General features: G+C 41.2%; 1 pseudogene; it reads right to left on the bottom strand.

Annotated features, from left to right (window-relative positions):
- Positions 1-20,719, bottom strand: part of LOC126030089 (ceramide synthase 4-like) — a 58,589-nt pseudogene that overhangs the window by 14,610 nt on the left and 23,260 nt on the right.

The raw sequence follows: 20,719 nt of genomic DNA, 5'->3' as shown, positions 1-20,719 counted from the left end.
GAGCAAACCCAAGAGGCTTGCAGTCTAATGAATTGTGCCAAATGGATGTAACTCAAATAGACTTATTTCCAAATAAAACCTTATCTTCATGTGGTGGTGGATACCTATTCTCGGTTTATTTGGGCAATCCCTATGTCTTCCCAAAAATCTAAGGCGGTTTGCAGTTTTCTTTTACAATGTTTTTCTGTTATGGGTATTCCGTATTTCATTAAAACTGATAATGGGGGACCAGCGAGGTGGCGCTAGAGGTAAGGTGTCTGCCTTGCAAGTGCTAGCCAAGGAAGGACCGCGGTTCAATCCCCTGGCGTCCCATATGGTTCCTCCAATCCAGGGGCAATTTCTGAGCCCTTAGCCAGGAGTAACCCTGAGTATCAAATGGGTGTGGCCCAAAAAATAAAACAAAACAAAAAACCAAAACAAAACAAAAACAAAAAAACAACTGATAATGGGCCTGACTATATAAGCAAAACTTTTGACTTATTTTTAAGAATGGCAGATAAAACATCTTAAAGGAATTCCCCACAATTGTCAAGGACAGGCCATATGGAAAGAGCCCACAGAACGCTAAAAACTCAATTACAAAAGAATAGAAAAAGAGGTTTAATGACAACTGAGCTGTTATCTTTGACTCTTTTTTTTTGTTGTTGTTTTTGGGCCACACCTGGCGGTGCTCAGGGGTTACTCCTGGCTGTCTGCTCAGAAATAGCTCCTGGCAGGCATGGGGGACCATGTGGGACACCGGGATTTGAACCAACCACCTTTGGTCCTGAATCAGCTGCTTGCAAGGCAAACACCGCTGTGCTATCTCTCCGGGCCCTATATTTGACTGTTATCACACTAAATTACCTAAATTTACCCCAAGGAGAGAGCTACACAGAAGGGAAAGACATTTTAAGGAAGATATTCAGAGACAAGAAACAACAAATATTCCAATTTGGATAAAAGAGGATGAAAAATGGATTGCTTGTTATCTCCTCTTAAGAGGGAGGGGTTATGCTTATGTTTCTACAAATGACAACCCTCCCAAGAAATTTTGGGTCCCTTTATGCCTCGTTAGAAATCGGACTAGCACAAATGATCAAAATCAGGTTACTGAGACTATAAACTCCCCCCTACATCAAATACAAAATGCTCAAAAACACCAACAATTGTAATACTGCTGAGGTGTCTGGGAAAGTAAATAAGGGATTAACTTTCATATCCCATATCCTCAGTGAGTCTGACAACAGTGAAAACTTACAGTCCAGAACACAAATAGAAAAACAGAAACCTGTTTTTACTGGATTACAAAATTTAGGTAACTCATGTTACATGAACTCAATATTACAATGCCTGTATAGTATTACAGACTTGACTCAGTATTTTACCAAGATCATTATAAAAAGATATTAACAGAGAAAATACAAGGGGACATTAAGGTAAATTAGCACATGAATTTGGTCATCTCATCAAAATCATGGGAAATGGATGCAATAGGCATATCAATCCTGAAAATTTCAAAATGACAATTGGTTTACTCAATGACCAATTTGCTGGACACAACCAACAGAATCCTCATGAATTATTAATATTTCTTATAAAAGGACTACATCAGGATTTGCTTAAAAATTTAATAACAGAAGAAACTATACACCTTATAGACAGTGAAAAATATGAACAATTTAGGGCTCACGAATCTATTATCTATGATATCTTTCAAGGACAGTTTAAATTTATACTACAGTGTCTTACATGTTACCAAAAGTCTGAGGTTTATGAAACATTTGTTCAGTTGTCCCTGGCTGTTACGTCTACAGATAAATGTACCTTACAGGAATACCTCATTGAATTTTTTAAAGTATATTTAAGAGATAACAATAGAATTCACTGTACTAACTGCAACACTAAAAGGGATATTTTAAAGAACACATACTATGGAAATTATCCCTAGTATTGATAATTCATTTGAAACGTTTTGCTTTTGATGGAAAACAAATTAGAAAAACTACACACTTATGTGGATTTTCCTTTAGAAGACCTCAATTTAGCAGAATTCACTCAGGAAGATAATAACAAGACTGAAAAATTCAACTTATCATCAGTATCAAATCATTTTGGTGAAGTTTACTATGGACATTGTACTTCATACTGTAAAATTGCTACAGAACAATACTGAATCAATTTTGATGACAAGAAGATCAAGAAAATCCCTATTACATTAGTAAAATCCACAGCAGTATATATCCTGTTTTATACTTCTCAGAGATCTACTATGAATACCTAATAATTATTTACTTTATTTGTCAATTGTCATTAATGTTTTATGGGTCATTTTTTAGGTATGATTGCTTAATAGGAGTGAATACGATGAATCCCCATTGTGGTTGCTTGCATGATGTATTTATGCCTTAATTACAGTATTGTTTTAGGTCATTATTAATTAGAAAATTTTGCAATATATTGATGTTACTCAAGGCCTATATGAGAGAAAGATTCTTACTCATATTAATGTTGCTTTATGATTATGTATTGAGATATATTCACTTAACAACTTTTAACTTTTCATTATAACATCATTGTTTTATTGCCCTCAACGTAGATTTTAAGATGAAGGTATAATCATAATCTTGATATAACCATACTTTTTAGGTGGACTCTTTTCATAGTGCTCATCATCGATGACTGATTATGATAGATTTACTGTTTTATATTTGCATTATGGGACTCCACAGTCATATTGTGCATGAAATTCTTTTTCAGATGTACTTGACTCTGCTTTAAAAAATATTTTTTGTTGTTGTGAATTTGAAGATATCCATCTAAACAGTTTCTCCACTATTGTATTTTTAAAGTGTTTTTTTTGTTGATTTAGCTGAATTTTTTCTATGACTTTATTTTAATTCCTTCCAAATAGATATTTTTGGCAATTATGAGTGAGTGATATTTTCATATTTTGTATAGTATGTATGTGCATGTCTTACTGAGTGTCTGTCTGTCTTGCATGCTTTGTATATGGCTCCTTTTCCTGACATTTTCTCCCCCAATTTATTATTCCTCATCATTCCCTCTTTCTTCCTAGTCCTTAACACTTTATTTGTAGGAATCCCTTCACATGTGCGGATCGCCTCCTTCACCCACAATTACAAGCTTCTTGATCTCGGACTGAGGAATACATAGTTAACTGTTCCAGTGCTGTATCCTGTATCAAGTTACAACTCATCTTCCCTGATTCACCAAATGTCTTTGGTCGAACTTTTGGGAGTTCTACACTCCCTATCTTTTTAGAGTGATTTTGGACCACATGCGGGCTTCATGTCACCATCTTTGTGTGGTCGCAACCTTCACAAGCAGTGGAAAGCAGTATTTCATATTCCCCTGGCTCCAGAAGAACTTGAATTATCCTCTGATTCAGAGATTCAAATTTTTACTAGGGGCTCTGCTAGTAAAGAAACAGCATCCATAAAAATAAACTGGATATCCAACAAACCATTATGGACAGGTTGGTGGCCCCTTAAGGCTGATAAATTAAAGGTGCTGAAGGAATTAGTGGATGAACAGTTAAAACTGGGACATATTGAAACTTCCTTTTCTCAGTAGAACTCACCCATATTTACTATTAAAAATGCAGGAAATGGAGACTTTTATTTTATTGTGTGTGTGCGTGTGTTTTGGGGGGCACATCTGGTGATGCTCAGTAGTTATTCCTGGCTATGTGCTCATAAATTGCTCCTCACTTGGGGGACCATATGGGACCCTGGGGGATTGAACCTTGGTCTGTCCTAGGTTAGTGTGTGCAAGGCAAATGCCCTACAGCTTGCACTACTGCTCTGGCCCCAAATGAAGACTTTTGATGGTTCTTAGAGCTTCGAATTTATTTATGATCTGTATAGCCAAACCACAGACTGGTTTACCATCACCTCTAGTTATTCCAAAGGACTGGCTCTTGATAATAGATTTTTACTATATCCCAGTACACATGGATGATAAAAAACATTTTGTATTTTTTGTTCCTGTCTACACTAATCACGCACCAAGTAGCCATTTTCAATGGAAAGCTCTACCTCAGGGGATGACCAATTACCCAACAATGTGCTAGTTTTTTTTAGGATAAGATCTTGACCCTTGCTCTTGAAACGTTCCCTCAGATGCTGTTTATTCACTATATAGATGACATCTTTTAACAATGTCTAATGAAAGAGATTTTTAGAAATTGTATTCATTTGTTACTGACTATTTACAAGTATCAGGACTAAAATTAGTTACGGAAAAAATTCAGACTATGCCACCTTTACCATACTTGGGTTTTATAATAGGTCAAACTTCTGTATGACCTCAAAAGATCTCTATAAACCTGAAAAACCTCAGAATGCTTAATGACTTTCAAAAACTCTTGGGTGACTTGAATTGGGTCCACCCAGTATCTGGAATTCCTATCTCTGAGATGATTAATCTCTTTCATCACTGGAAGGAGACCCCAACTTAAATAGTCCAAGGCACTTGAACCCTGCTGCCCAGAAAGAATTGGAGCGGTTCTTGGATGAACTTAAAAAAACATATCACTTCAGTGATCCTTCTGGTGAATGCTTTTCTCCTGGTCATGCTTTTCTTATTATTCATGATTGCATCTGCTTATGACTTCTATATAATCATATTACTTTCTACACAGAGATTTCCCTAAAAAGACTTCTGCATTTTATTAATGTTGTTCCATATCATTTTATAAGGGTGTATTTATCTATTGAGTTTTAATTTTATAATCTACTAATATTCCTGTTTTATTTATCTTTGTCTTGGTTTTCTGGATGTAATCTGGTCATGTAGTTTTGGCAAAATTATACTTTTTGATGTTTGAGTGCTCCTCATCAATGCTCAAAGTATTATAGCTTTACTGTTCAGTATTTTAATAGTGTTCCCTATGCTTGTTTTGTACATAAAAGTCTCTTTTAGATCTTCTCTACTTGACTTTTGAAAGAATTTTTTTTTGTAATTTTGAAGTAATTCTACCTAGTCTGCTGGCTATTATTATTATTATTATTATTATTATTTTTTTTTGGTTTTTGGGCCACACCCGGCGATGCTCAGGGATTACTCCTGGCTGTCTGCTCAGAAATAGCTCCTGGCAGGCACGGGGGACCATATGGGACACCGGGGGACCATATGGGATACCGGGATTTGAACCAACCACCTTTGGACCTGGATCGGCTGCTTGCAAGGCAAACACCACTGTGCTATCTCTCTGGGCCCTGGCTATTATATTTTAAAGCACCTTTTTTTCTGTTCCAGCTGACTTTTCTTTTGCTACATTTGGGTCTATTTCATCTGATATATTGGTTAACCTTTTGTGTGAGTGTTTATGTGTGTGGTGGCCACCTTTATGTATGTTCTTTGTGTGTCTGTCTTGTTCCTTGTCTATCCATTTTGTAGTTATTGTATAAGTCCTTTCTTCTTCACTTTTCTCTACTCTGATGTATACTTTCTGCCAAATCTAACCCCCTTTCCTAGTTCTTAACCTTCTTTTTTTCAGAAACCTCTTTCTCTCCTCCATAGTCAGCTACAAGCTTCCTGGTTTAGACTTCTGAAAAGATCCATGGCTTTCAGAGTTTTGCTTACCTGTAACAGTTATGAACCATTTTATCCAGACTCCTCAAGTCTCCATGAATGGATTTCTTGGATTCCCAGATGCTTCATTGTTTCAGATCTTCTGTATTGGATTCTGAAGGACATTCATCCTTTTGTGTATTTCTTATGGGTGTATTTCTTTGATTTGTATATGCTGCTAGTTTCCTTTTGTCTGTTGTAATTATAAAACTTCCTTATTTTATTTATTACTTATAGGAATTTACATTGCCTAACATTTCCTGGTTTGTTTCTTATAGTCATTTTAGGTTAGTCATTTTGTTGACCTGTTAAAATTATTACAAATGCTATTCTTTATATGTTGTGGTAGGGTTTTTGCTTGGGCGCTTTGTATCAGAAAAGTTGTAGCTCAAAAAGGAGTTTTTATCCATTATGGATGGAACCTCAATTTATTTAGTTACACAGAGAGGTCCTCATCCTAAAACCAATCCTGTCTTGGATTTTTGACTTAAGTTCCCATCACTAAGATATCGGATGAACTTCCCTGTGCTTCGTACATTACTTTTGGATATTTTGTAGACTTCTACATGGACTCTACCTAAGGAAGAAGAACTTGAGAAAAGACCAGGTATCCATCAGTATTGCATTGCAGGTTTCTCTTCAGTGACCTTTGAGGCGTGCCTACCATTAACCAGGAAGGGAATCAAATCTGTGCCCTCCAAAATGGGCTTTCCTGCCATCTTGGGTATGACTTGAAAGTAAACTTCACCTTGCCTGCTGGACGGACTTTCTGGCATCTCTTCAGAGGATCTTTGACTTTGGATTGCAGTGGGACTTTCCAATTATTTATTTTTTCTTTTTGGTTTTTGGGCCACACCTGCAGCACTCAGGAGTACCTGGCTTTGTGCTCAGAAGTTGCTCCTGGCAGGCTCAGGGGTTCATATGGGATGCAATGAATTGAACTTGGGTCTGACCTAGGTCAGCTGCATGCAAGGCAAATGCCTTACTACTGTGCTATCATTCTGGCCCTTCCAATTGCTTTTAAAGATCTCCATAACCTACCACATATATGATCATTGAATTCTGGCTCTGTCACCTGATCTACAAAGGATGACATTATAAGAACCCTTCAGAATGTACTTTGGGGATTATGAAAATATCATCTTTGGAGCTTGTAGTTGATTCCTTGACTCATGTTTCTGAATATGGACACCTTGTCTTATAATACTTTATCTTTACATTTTTCCTTTTGATGTGCCTATGCAAACTGCTGCCTTTTGTTAGCTTCATTTTTCCCTTGTCCTTTTAGGGTCTATTACTTATTTTCCAAATTGTTTTATATTTTAAATACTAAAAAAGGGGAAGTGTGAGGTATACAGAGGCCTTTTAAATATTTCTCGTTTGTATCTGTTCTCTCTGCCTGCTTTCCTCTTTTCCCCTTTTAGGAAGGAGGGCTGTGTTTGGATCAAATAAATAGGAGGCAATGCTGAGAGGAGAAGGCCTTTTTGCTGCAGGTGAGCTAGCTCTTGATTTGGAGCAGCTGGCTAGTTGGTAAAGTGTTTTGTGTCTGACCTTCTTGCCTCAGTTTACACTCTTGTCTGTGGATTATTTGTTGTGGATCTATATGATTGGAACTGTTTCCGCTGTCCTTCTGGTAAGGAAAATGGGAATTCCCTTTTATTCTGGAAACTGTGGGATAATCAAACCCCAATCCATATCCCAGAGAATGTCACATTACATCTCTGCTGAAGGGCACAACTGAGACCTTAGTTGAAGCATCTTAACTGCACCAACACATGCCCGAATAAAGAAGGTGAGGAACTTATTAAGAGCATCACAAAAACAGTAAACAGTGGCCTAGTCAGGATAATTATCCAGGGCGATTGAGTGAAACACTTACTGTTCATACCTGAAGGAATCTTACCATTCCTGCAAAATGGCCTTCACCTGTTGCAGCATTCCCAGAGGACCTCTGATCTGTTCCCCTTGGTCCTCAGGATACATACATACACAGCCCACCTTATTTTAAGAACCATAAGTTCAAACTCTTCCTGTTCTGCAGGGCCACTTTTTTTTAAGTAGTCCAGTAAGTGCTCTAGATGTATGCTGGCAATTTTGGGGGAAATCTGATCCTAGGCGCTCATAAACTCTATGCTTGAAGTGGGGATTATACTTAAGGCACCTTAAGGCAGTGTTGAACCGCTGGGTACAAACTCCTTATTTGCCTTAATGATGCTTCCTTTCTAGGAAGTAAGTCTGGGAACATTTTTTAAAGGCCCTACTGATATTTGAGCCAGACAACACTGGCGAACAGCACTCCAAAACTCTGCCTGAGATATCTAGCCTGTGCCTCAGGGTCTGGTTCCCTCTGTAATTTGAGTATGTGCTGCCAGGTGAACTCCTTGACAAATTCCTATACCCTGCAGAGAAAGTCCTTCTCTCCCTCACATTTCCCCCACATTTCGGGGGACTTCATTATGCACACATAAAATGAAAATTTCTCAGGGAAACTTCCCTATCCTGAGACCCAAACTCCTGGGTTGATACCCACTTTTGTTTTTTAAAATTTACACCTCAATAGCAGGAGATAAACCCCAAACAAATTGCATAAGTTGAAGTTTAACGAAGGGATCACTTGAGTGATAGTTTGACCCACAAATGCCCCATTCACAGTCTGGGTAGAGGCTGTTCATTCTTCCTGGTCATCCTGCAGTCACCACTGCCATAAATAGGAGCCCACCAGAAGTAAGCCCTGAGCACCACAGTAAGGTGCTCAGAAACTAAAATTAAAAACAAAAAAAATCTAACATCTTTCAGCTTTTCTCCTTGCCCTTCCTTCCTTCCTTCCTTCCTTCCTTCCTTCCTTCCTTCCTTCCTTCCTTCCTTCCTTCCTTCCTTCCTTCCTTCCTTCCTTCCTTCCTTCCTTCCTTCCTTCCTTCCTTCCTTCCTTCCTTCCTTCCTTCCTTCCTCCTTCCATTTTCTTCCTTCCTCCCTCCCTCCCTCCCCCTCCCTTTCTCCCTGGGTAAACTGGAGTATTTTATCAAGACATTATCATAATGCAACGTGTATATGGTATCTAGTATGACTAAGCACCAAGGTATAAAATTAGGGTGTCCACCTTTTGTATTCAAGAACCATTGTGGACAAAGAAGCTGAAGGGTTATTTTATACCTGGTAATATTAAGGCATTAAAACATATTGTTAGTAATCAGGGCTGGAGAGATAGCATGGAGGTAAGGTATTTGTCTCACATGCATAAGGTCGGTGGTTCGAATCCCGCCATCCCATATGGTCCCCTGAGCCTGCCAGGAGTGATTTCTGAGCATAGAGCCAGGAGTAACCCCTGAGTGCTGCCAGGTGTGACTCAAAAACCAAAACCAACCAACCAAACAAAAAACTATATTGTTAGTAATTACTGCAGCTGGCGTTTCTAGATTCCAATCATATTCTTCACCTGGTTCTGTGGATAACTACCTTAAGACATTATTATAAGCTTTTGTAGCTAGAGGCTGATTGCATACCTGTTCACTTTAAACCATTGTTTTGTTGTTGCTGGTTTGTTATGGTATAACAGATAGTAGAGGCTTTGTGTTGCCCCTCTTCCACTTGATTCTAGCACTTCTCCTTGCTAAATGCTGACAACTACAGTGCTTGGAGTTTCTACCCTATTAGACCATTGTTTTTGTTCTTGGAGTATTTTATATATATATATGGTATATATTCTAAATACCTCAGAGAAGTGCTTTTTTGTATTTATTCTTCTGGCTTACTTCACATAACATAATGTTGCTACAAAATCCATGATTTATTATTTCTAACTTCTATGTAGTATTCCATTGTGTATAAGTACCACATCTTTGTGATCCACTCATCTGTTGTTGGGCATCAGGGTTGGTTCCAAATCTTGGCTATTGTACTGAGTGCTGTGATAAATAGTGGAGTACATATATACTTTGGGATAAATGTCCTTCTGTCTTGGGGATAGATGACCAGGAGTGCGATTGCTGGGTCATATTGCAGCTCAATTTTGAGTTTACTGAGCACTCTATACTGTTTTCCATAGGGGTTGGACCAGGTAGCATTCCCACCAGCCGTGGGTGAGAGTTCCTTTCTTACCACATCCCCACCAACAGAGATTGGTTCCATTTTTTGTTTTGTTTTTTTGTTTTTTTGTTTTTGTTTCACACCCAGCAGGGCCCAGCAGCCGCTCCTGGCTCTATGTTCAGAAATCGCTCCTGGCAGGTTTGGGCAACCATATGGGATGCCAAGATTTGAATCACCATCCTTCTGCATGCAAGGCAAATACTGTACCTCCATGCTATCTCTTCGGCCCCTGTCCCATTAATTTTGATGTGTGCCATCCTCACTGGTATATGGTGGTACCACATTGTTATCTTGATTTGGATTTTCCTAATAATGAGTGGTGATGAGCATGGTTTCATGTGTCTATTGGCCATCTTTCGGTCTTCCTGGGAGAAGTGTTGATTCATTTCTTCTCTCCACTTTTCTATGGATTTATTTAATTTTTTGGAGCTCACCTTTCCAAGTGCTTTTTATATCCTAGACATCAATCCTTTATCTGATGTGTTGAGTGCAAACATTTTCCCCATTCCATTAGCTGTCTTCTTGTTTTAACCAGGGTTTCTTTCATCATGCAGAAACTTTTTAGTTTGATGTAGTTCCATTTATTTAGGTTTGATGCTAAAGTTCTTGCCATTGGCATTCTGTCATCAAAGACTTTTTGATATATAGGTCTTGAAGTTTTCTGTCTATATTTTCCTCAATGAAACTTATAGTTTCAGGTCTGATTTCAAGGTCTTTAATCCATGTTGAGTTGACTGTGTACGGTGTGAGGTATGGATCAATCTTTAACTTTTTACCAGTGGTTATCCAGTTGTTCCAACACCACCTGTTGAAGAGACTGTCTTTAATCTCAAGTTCTTGGCTTTTTTTTGTAAATATTAGTAGACCGTATATTTGGGAGTATATCCCTGGATATTTCAAGACTCTGCCTTTCTTTCAGTACCAAGCTGTTTTGATCACTACGGCTGTGATAAATAGTGGAGTGCATATATACTGAAGAGTCAACAGTCAAACTCCTAGAAACAATTAACCAGTACAGCAAAGTGGCCGGCTACAAAGTCAATACACAAAAGACAGTAATGTTCCTCTACACAAATACTTAAATAGAGGAGAAAGAGATTAAGGAGTCTTTACCATCTTTGGGAATAAGTGTGATTTTAACCTCATAAAAGGAGTTAGGAAAAATTCCTCTCTTTTCAATGTTTTGGAAGAGCTTGAGGGTCAACAATAGCAATTCTTCTGGGAATGTTTGGTAGTATTTACCTGTAAAATCATCTGTACCCGAACTTTTGTTATTGGGGAGATTCTTAACTACTGTTTCAATTTTCTTATTTGTGATTGGCCTGTTTAGGTTTTCTAGATCCTCCTTATCAAATCTCAGAAGATGATATTTTTTTTCCAGAAATCTGTCAGTTTCTTCTGGGTCCTTTAAACTAACTACCTACAGTTGTTCATAATAAGTCCTCATGATGTCTTGGATTTCTTGAGGTTCTGTTGCAGTCTCTCCCCTTTTATTTGTGATCCTTTTTATTTGGGTGTTTCCCATTTTCTTTCTCTTACCTAGCAACCTACATTTGTTCATATTAAGTCCTCATGATGTCTTGGATTTCTTGAGGTTCTGTCATAGTCTCTCCCCTTTCATTTGTAATTCTATTTATTTGGGTGTTTTCCCCCTATTTCCCCCTCTAACCTAACAATCTACAGTTGTTCATAATAAGTTCTCATGATGTCTTGAATTTTTTAAGGTTTTGTTGTAATCTCTTCCCTTTCATTTGTGAACCTATTTATTTGGGTGTTCCTTTTTGGTGAATCTTACCAGGGGTTTGTCTATCTTTATTCTTTTGAAAAACTAACTCCTGGTCTCATTGATTTTTTTGTATTGTTTTCTTAGGTTCTATGTTGTTTATTTCTGCTCTGGTTTTTATTATTTCTTTTCTTCTGGCTGTGTTTGGGTTTCTTTGCTGCTGTTTTTGCCGATCCTTAAGGTATCTCTTTAAACTGTTTATTTTGTCATTTTTCTTTTTTTGGACATAGGCCTGTATTGTTATGAGTTTCACCCTAATTACTGATTTTTCTGTGTCCACAGATTTTGAAATTTGTCTCTTCATTATCATTTGTCTCAAGGAATCTTTTTATTTCTTTCCTTGATTTCCTCTTTGACCCAGCTGTTGTTGAGCAGCATGTTGTTTAGTCTCCAAGTGTTGGCTTTTCCCCATAGCTTCCTTTTACAGTCAATCTTGATCTCTGTTGCATAGTGATCTGCTTCTAATAATTCTTATATTTGTGACTTTGTGCAACTTAGATTTATATTCGAAGGCATGGTTTATTGTAGAGAAGGTTCCATGTGCACTTGAGAAGAATATGTATTCTACTTTCTGGGGGTGTAGGTCCCTGTATAAATTTATTAGCCCTAGTTCTTCTAGTTTCTTATTTAGGGCTCTTATTTCTTTGCTAGTTTTCTGCCTAGTGGATCTGTCTAGTGGTGATAATGGTGTGTTGAAGTTTTCTACTACTATCACATTTCCTTCCATATATTTCTCCAGCTTTGCGAGCAACTGCCTTACATATTTTGCTGGCTCTGCATTTGTTGACCAGAGGTTGACCAGAGTTAGTACTTCTTGGTCTATTGTTCCCTTTATCAGTAAGTAGTGACTCTCTTTGTCTCTGAGCACTTTCTTGAGGTTAAATGTGATTCTGTCTAATATAAGAATGACTGTCCCAGCTTTTTTTTGTTTTTCATTGGCTTGAATAATTAATTTCCATTCTTTTATTCTAAGCCTGTGTCTATCCTGAACTTTTAGGTGTGTTAGGTGTGTTTCTTGCAGGCAGCAGAAATCTGGTTTTTGTTTTCTGATCCAACCCTCTACTAAGTATCTTTTAATTGGAATGTTTAGTCCATTGACATTTAAGGAAATTATTGACAGAGAGGGCTGTTGTGCAATTTTATTGAGTAGTGTGGTTGTTGTTACAATTGGGTGTTTGGATTATGTAATTCATCTCTGAGTAGTTCATTCATATTCAGTTTGATTAGCACAAATAGTGCGAGTTTTTTTTTTTTTTTGGTCTGAGAATGTTTTTAGTCTTCCCTCCCATATGAACGAGAGTTTTGCCACGTTGCGGAGTCCAGGTTGGAATTTTCTTTTATCCAGTAGTTTAAATGTCATTCCACTGTCTTCTTGCTTGAATTGTTTCAATGGTAGATCTAGTTTGATTCTTAGGTTCCTTCTTTTGTACTTGAGGTTTCTTTTCTCCCTTTCATCTTTCTTTTTTTCTTTTTTCTCCCCCCCCCTTTTTTTTTGCCATTTGGATTACTATATGTCTTGGTGTTGGTTAATTAAGATCTATTTTATTAGGAACTCTTTTTGTCTCTTGAATTTGTACCAGAGCCTCTTTCCAGAGGGTGAAAAAGTTTTCTGCTATTATTTCCTTCACCTCTTTTTCTTCCCCTTTCCCTATTTTCTTCCCTTCTGGTATTCCTACAATTTGTAGATTCTTTCTTTTGTCTTTATTCATTCAATACCTAACATCTTCCTCCAATGCTTTACCTCTTATTTCTTTATTGGCTCCTTTGTCATTTTTGTTTTTAGTTTTCCTCAACTTCTTTTATATGATTCTCCAACTGTGTAATTCTGCTATTATGGCTTACTAAGATGTTTTTTATTTCCTTTAATTCCATTTGTATGGATTCTCTCATCTTCTGTAAAAGTTCTATGAGTTGGTTGAATTGTTCATCTATGAATTTCTTGACCTTGCTGACTAGGGTTTCCTTGATTTCTATTACCATGGCTTTCATTATCAATTTTATGTCCTCATCTATTGGGCTCATGTGTTTTGGTGGACTTGGGAACTTGCTAGGATTTCTCTCTATATCCCTGACTGCTAGTGTCTTCCTTAGTTTACCCATATTTATTTACATTTGGTGGCTTAGAGTGTTATGCCCTCAGACCTCCTTTGTCACCTGTGTCATGGGGCTGGGTCCTTTCTCTGGAATGGGGGATGGTCTCCGGGGTTTGGTCCTGCCCTCAGGTCTCCTCCCTCCCTATACCTGCTAGGAGGAGCAGGGTTGCCCTCCGTGCCACAGTATCCAAGTGCCCACAATGGAGGCTAATGCTGGTAGCCTTAATAAAGACATTTCGTATCACTCCATGCATTTCTCTAACATGCTGCTACAGTTAACAGGGTGGCCTGGATACCTTCCCGGGTAGATTTCAATGTCCCTAGGGGTGCCATTGATGCCACAAAGACAGAGAAGCCTTGGTGAACACAAAGAGACACTCAGGGGAGAGGCTCTTTGCATTCTTCGCAGAGGCAGTGAGCGACCAGCAGATGGCGCCTCTCACCTCAACAGTGCCAGTCCCACTAAGATTTCCAGGTATCCCCAGGTTAGGAGCTTTTACCGTATTTTCCGGCGTATAAGACGACCCCCTAATTTTACAGTTAAAACATAGGTTTAGGCCTATATTCGCTCTATCAGACAGAACATTCCTGTGCTTCGTGTGCTGCATGTGTTCCTGTGCTCATGTACCACAGTGAGCCAATCACAACAAGCAAAGGTTCAAAGGTTATGCTATAATAGACTTCCTCTCTGACTCTGGCCAATCTGAGCACGCTTTTGACAGTGTAGATTCGGGTCCAGAACATTGTCTAATTTGCATGTATAAAAAGCCTACTTGGATTGGCTGAGTTAGAGAGGAGGTCCGAGCAGCCTTGCAGTTATTGGTGCAGCATCGAGTTCGAAAATTCGTTTTGTGGCAATATTCAGACTATTTTCGTTTAGCGGCATATTGAAACATTTTTCGGGATATACTCGGCATATAAGACGACCCCGATTTTCAGATGACACTTTTTTGTTTCAAAAGTAGTTTTATACGCTGGAAAATACGGTAGGTTTAATTTTTTTTTTGATATTTTGGCCACACCCATCAATGCTCAACGTCTAGCTCTCTGCACTTAGCAATCACTCCTGGCGGTATTTGGAGTACCTATGGGATGCCAGGAATCCAATTAGACTCGAATCAAATTTTATCAACACCCCTGCTCTTTACATTCAGGGGGAACCCCCCCCCATCTTCTTCCCTTCCTCTATTTTATCCCAAAGGAGAGAGGATTGGTAGGATCATCAGCCCAAGCCACATTGGGGTCTTCCTCTCTTCCCCAAGTCAATCCCCAGGGCCACAGAGCAGAGGACCCATTTGTGAAGTGCTGGTCACCCTCTCTGGGTCAGGCCTTACTTAGCTGCTATGTGTCCCACGTATGTCCTTCTCCTGATGTGTTGCTACCCAACTCTGAAAAGTATGAAAGGTGGTCATTAGGCTGGTGGGCCACCCTGTCATGCAATGGAAGTTTATTCTTAAGCACCTCACCTTCACTCGAATTTGACTCCTCATCTGGAAGTCCTTCATCTGGGGCACAGGTGACATAGAAGACAGAAATCAGGTTGTGGGGACCATGGAAAACCCAAAGGAGAGGCTCTAGGAAGAGTGGCCAGTTCCACCCCCTACCCTGGCCCCACCCACCTGCCCCTTGAGGATGGAACTCTAGATAGCCCTGCCTATCTGGCTCTCCTGGAGAAGCTGTAGAGCCCCGCCCCTTGCCCTGGCCCCACTTACCTCCCATTTTTCAGGGAAGCTGTAGAGCATGTACAGAATGAGGAAGAACCAGAAGACTTGCAGCAGCTGAAGCATAATCAGGAGCCCATTGAAGAAGTAGTAGGGGAAGAAGGGGCTTCTACCCATGATGGACTTGAAGCAGGTGGTGTACAGGATCCTACAGTCAGTGGGGGGGCACCAGCTTCACTTAGCACTGCCCACCTTGCTGTTGCCTCTTCAGGGCATTTCTACCTTGCCAGGTGTCACTTCTGTGCCACCAATTTCCATGGCTTGCTACTGCCCCCTAAAGTGAAGCAAGGCATTGCAGGTTTCTCCCTGCCCGTTGTTTACTTTTGGGGTGTCATACCTGGCGATGCTCAAGGTTCACTCCTGGCACAAATAGATCAACTGAAGGCACAAAGGTCCTTTAACAGTGTTGGATAGTAGACTGGAAATGTCTTCACTGGTGGTTGCAGGGCCCCATCCCCAGTCTCTGGAACCTTCACTGCTCACCTGGTTTGGGTAACTGTCCTAGCACATAACTGGTCTCCACAACCAGGACTCCTGAGAAAGGGTAGAATCCATAAGCTTGGAAACCCAGGACCCAACTTCTGACTCTAGTCTGGGCCTGCCATTCCTCTAAGTGCAGCTTCTACTCAACCTATGGTGTCCTGCTTCTTGGGGTTTTCTCTAGTTCCCAGCTACATCATTCCTAGTTCCTGGTCTGTGGGAGATCTTTTAAAATGAAATCATCACTGCACTTCTTTCTTTTTTTTCAGTAGTGCTCTGGGGTTACTCCCAGTTCTGCACTAAGGAAACACTACTGAAAGTTCTCAGGTGTTACTACAGCTCTGTGCTCAGGGATCAAATGTGGTGGTGCTCAAAGGTTACTCCTGGCTCTATGCTCAGAAATCACTATTGGTGTGGCTCAGGAACCCATGCAGTGCTAGAAGCAAACCAAGGTCCTCCGTGTAGAAATCTAAAGTCCTCGTGCAGTATTGTTCCACCCCTCTCTTTCCACTTCTCCTCTCTATGCCTTCATACCTTCCACCTTCCACATCTGACCCCCAGACCGTGAATCCCTTTTTCCCTTCTCTCCATCTCAGAAAACCAGAACACTGATGTGGCAGAGAATGGAAAATCCACCAAGGGAGCAGCAAAGGTAGTAGGTGAACTTTCAACTGCGCACACAGGGGAGGGGTGCATCTGAGGGGATGCCAACAGAAATTGTCCCCCAGCTATTTCCCCAGAAAACCCATTCCCAGCTTCTCACCCCTTCCAGGGCTAACCTGGCCTCACTGAACTTCTTGCTGAGTGGTGGCCAGTCCTGGATGCAGCTCTGCAGAACCAGCACCGAGTCTGCTGTAGTTTGAGCCCACATTGGGCGGTCAGGAGCACCATCTGGACCTGAAAGGGGTGCAGGGAGGCAAGCAGGGTCATGAGGTAACTCAGGCCCCCTGTCACTGACTTTCTTTGTAGGTCCCCACAACCTGCCTATGGTGTGGCCAGATCTACTTACAGAGATAAGGCATCAGGAGAGAAGAACTCAGCCAATATTGTGTTTTATTTTTGGGGGGGAGGAGTATTGCTTAATCCAGTGATACTCAGTACTGACTCCTGGCTCTGCACTCAGAGTTACTCTCCTGATGGTGTTCAAGGGATGCTATAGAATATCTAGATTTGAATCCAGTTTGGCCACGTGTACGGCAAGTGCACTGCCCATTAGAATATCTTATTGACTTCCCATCCTTAGCAAATGAGATCAGATGGGGGTTTGGGGACTCCCCAGAACAATCAGGTCTCACACTAGTTCTTGGAAGCAATTATATTCTATTCTTGCTTTGCTGAGGAGAGGGGTGGGAAAGAAAGGGAGACTAGAAGATTCAGTGGGACCCAGGGCTTGGAGATACACACTTGGTCGTTGCTGGCTAGCCAAACTCTGCTGGGTACCAATTTATGGTGCTAGACTGCCGTATACTAGACTGGGCAACTGCCGTATGAATAGGAATGAGGAAGTGAAACAGGTTGTTCCTCTTCAGACCCATACATGTCCTTAGACAACACCTGGCTGCTTGGATAACATGATGGGGTTTTTGTGGGAGGGTGATGGGCTTCAGGCAGTAAGAGTGGGAGGCTCTGGCTCATACCTCCTTGGGTTTCAGTTCAGCTATGATGAAGTGTCTCTCCACCATGGGGGTGGGCTTGGCTGGCCATCAAAGATGATTCTGTAACTTCAGTCACCAGCTGAAAGGCAAAACAATGAATCTGGGGGTGCAGGAGAGATGGAGCAGGTGAGAAGGTCCTACAGACAGGGTTACAGAGTTGACATCTTGGGCTGGTTGTTTGGTGGTTGCTCTAAGCTTAGAAGAAAAATAGCTGTTTCAGGTTTTGAGACAATGTTGTCTTTCACATTATTTCAGGATGGAGCCAGAGAACAGCAGGGAGGGAGTTGAACTTGCATGTGGATGACCCGAGTTTGATCCCCAGCATTTTATAAGGTCCATCAGGAGTGATTCCTGAGTGCAGAAACAGGGGTATGCCTGAGCAAAATGTAGTGTGTCCCAAAAGAAAAGATTGACATGACATTTGGGATCCCTTTCAACACAATTCTGGGGGTGAGAAGTTCCCCACTGCCTGAATCATGAGTCCTGGATAGCACTGTTTCCAACTGGGCTTCCTTAAAATTCACCCCATTCCAGGGCAGAGACTCACAGCAGCCAGACCCTGGTCACAATAAGGACTAGTGTGCACCTCATCCTGGGAGTTGAGCTCAGGGGTTCTAGGCTCATGATCCTTTAAGAACAATGAAACCCCATGAAACCCTATTTCATTGTCAGTGGTGGAGGGGTCAGGAGAAGGGACTATTTTTTTTTTTGAAGGGCGTGTGTGATTTTACACCCAGCAATGCTCAGGACTTACTCCTGACTCTGTGCTCAGAGAACACTCTTGGTTGGAGGAGAGCTCAGAACTCAAAGCCAAGTGCCATCTATGAAATATAAACACACACATGCATCTGTGAATGTGCATCACACACAGGTATACAAGCAGCCACATTGATGATTAATGCACCATGTATACACACATGCTTGCAACCAAACGTAAGGATACAAAACTTGGACACTCACCTCTCAAAAGCAAAGCAAAGGGCCAGCAGGGAAAGTGCCATGGCACGGTGGGCAGCAGGTCCTGGGGATGAAGATACACCTGGCCATCATGATCTTTCAGGTCAGCTCATGTGGCAGGCCAAAGCCAGAGTTTCTCTGACCAGAACCATTTATTCAAGCTAGACCACATGCTGGGGAACAGGTACCAGTGAATGGGGAGTTCAGCAAAATGATCCTTTGGAACCCAACATCTCTGCCATCTGGAAACAAGGTTTGGAGTCTACTTTTTGGCTTTTGGTGTTTGAATCATACCCTTGGTGCTCAGGGTTGACTCCTGGCTCTGTGCTCAGAGATCATGCCTGGACATTCTCAGGGATGCTGGGGACTGGACTGAGGTTCACTGCATGCAGATAAGGTGAATCCCTTAACACTTCCACTATCTCTCAGGCCACCATAATTAAGTTTTTATGTGGCAGGCAGTTATTTCTAACCAGGCTTGAAGTGGAAAGATACTAGAACATAGAGTTCGTTCCTGCCGTGGAGCTTCCTTCCTTCCTTCCTTCCTTCCTTCCTTCCTTCCTTCCTTCCTTCCTTCCTTCCTTCCTTCCTTCCTTCCTTCCTTCCTTCCTTCCTTCTTTTCTTCCTTCCTTCCTTCTTTTCTTTCTTCCTTCCTATCTTCCTTTCTTCCTTCCATTCTCCCTTCCTTCTTCCTATTTCTTACTTCCTTTCATCCTTCCTTCTTACTTCCTCATTTTCTTTCTTTCTTCTTTCTTCCTCCCCCTTTTTCTTCTTCTTTCCTTACTTCCCTGCCAAATGTTGACCTCCTCCCAGATCACCACTCCAAATAAACAATATCACTGTGAATGTCATATGATCCTGTGTGTGAAAGCCCCAAACCCAACATTTAAACACCAGAGCCCAGTGTGGACTCACAAGCTACCTCAACATGGAGAGCAGAAATGGGAGTGACTGGGCTGGGGAGGCCACAACTGTGGGTCAAAGGTAGTCTGGCATGTGCCACAACTTGCTCTCATCTGCCTCTTGCCCATCTGCAGCACTGTTGATGTATCCCTCCCCCACCTCAGCTTGACCCAAATATTGAACTGACCATGTTGTCTAAGGATCCTAGAGGTGGCCTGTGGGCTCCATGAGTATTAATTGGGGGGTCCTCTGTACCCTCCTAATTAAAAATTTACAAAAGATATACCTCTGGACTGCAGAGACGAAAAGAGGTTAAGGCTTTTGCCCTTCATGTGACTGGTCCTATTTTATTTTATTTTATTTTTATTTTTATTTTTTTTGTTTTTGGGCCACACCCGTTTGACGCTCAGGGGTTACTCCTGGCTATGCGCTCAGAAATCGCCCCTGGCTTGGGGGGACCATATGGGACGCCGGGGGATCGAACCGCGGTCCTTCCTTGGCTAGCGCTTGCAAGGCAGACACCTTACCTCCAGCGCCACCTATCCGGCCCCATGGTCCTATTTTAATACTCAGTTCTACAGATTGACCTTGAACACAGAATTAGGACTGGCTCCCAGCACCTTCAGTAGGTGCCCCAAATCCTGAACAATAAAAACATCAAAAGATAACAAAGGTAAGGAACTGGAGCTATAGGACAGAGGTGAGAAACAGCAAAGGAGTAACAAAGATGAAGGGACTAGAGCAATAGGTCAAAGGGGAGGGTACTGGCTTTGTATGTGACTGACCCAGGTTTGATTCCTGGGTCCCCAGAGAGTCCCATGAAACTTGCCAGGAGATATCCCTGAGTACAAACCTAGGAGTTTGATAGCAGCACTGGGGGAGTATGGCCCCAAACTAAAACAAAGAAACCAAAGAAAAGCCCTAATGGTCTTCAGAGATTCCCAATGGGCAGAATAGCTGCAGTGGTTCTAATTTGTATAATGTCCAATATCCAATGGAAAATGACCTGACAGTTGAACACAGGCAAGTATGACGCTGCCCTAGAGAGCAGAGAATCAAAGGGGACTGACTCAGGAATTGCCTGGTCAGAAGGGATGTGCAGAGCAGGGACAGCACTGCTGTTACAAACTCAGATGCAGTCATAGGGTAATATTTTAGAGGCAGAACCAAGCAACAAGACAGTGAAACAACAGCCCACCAGTGACAGAAAATATCACAGCTCAAGACAAACAGGGAGGCCCAGAGATGTGCAATGTACAGGGAAAGTGGGGGGTGGTGAGATCTCTTTCCCTCCTCATGTACCTTATGTTACCAAGAGAACATAAAAGGGAAAGAGTTTTAACAGGGCCACAGAGGGGGCTGGAGACACAGCATAAGGTGTAGGGCACTGGCGTTGGATGTGGCTGATGAGGAATCAGTCTCCTGCATCACGTAGGGTCCCCTGAGCAACACCAGGAGAGATTCCAG

The sequence above is a fragment of the Suncus etruscus genome, chromosome 15, assembly GCF_024139225.1.
Source record: "Suncus etruscus isolate mSunEtr1 chromosome 15, mSunEtr1.pri.cur, whole genome shotgun sequence".
Taxonomy (NCBI): domain Eukaryota; kingdom Metazoa; phylum Chordata; class Mammalia; order Eulipotyphla; family Soricidae; genus Suncus; species Suncus etruscus.
The sequence above is the reverse complement of the archived record's forward strand: the minus strand, read 5'-3'. Positions and strand labels throughout refer to the sequence as shown.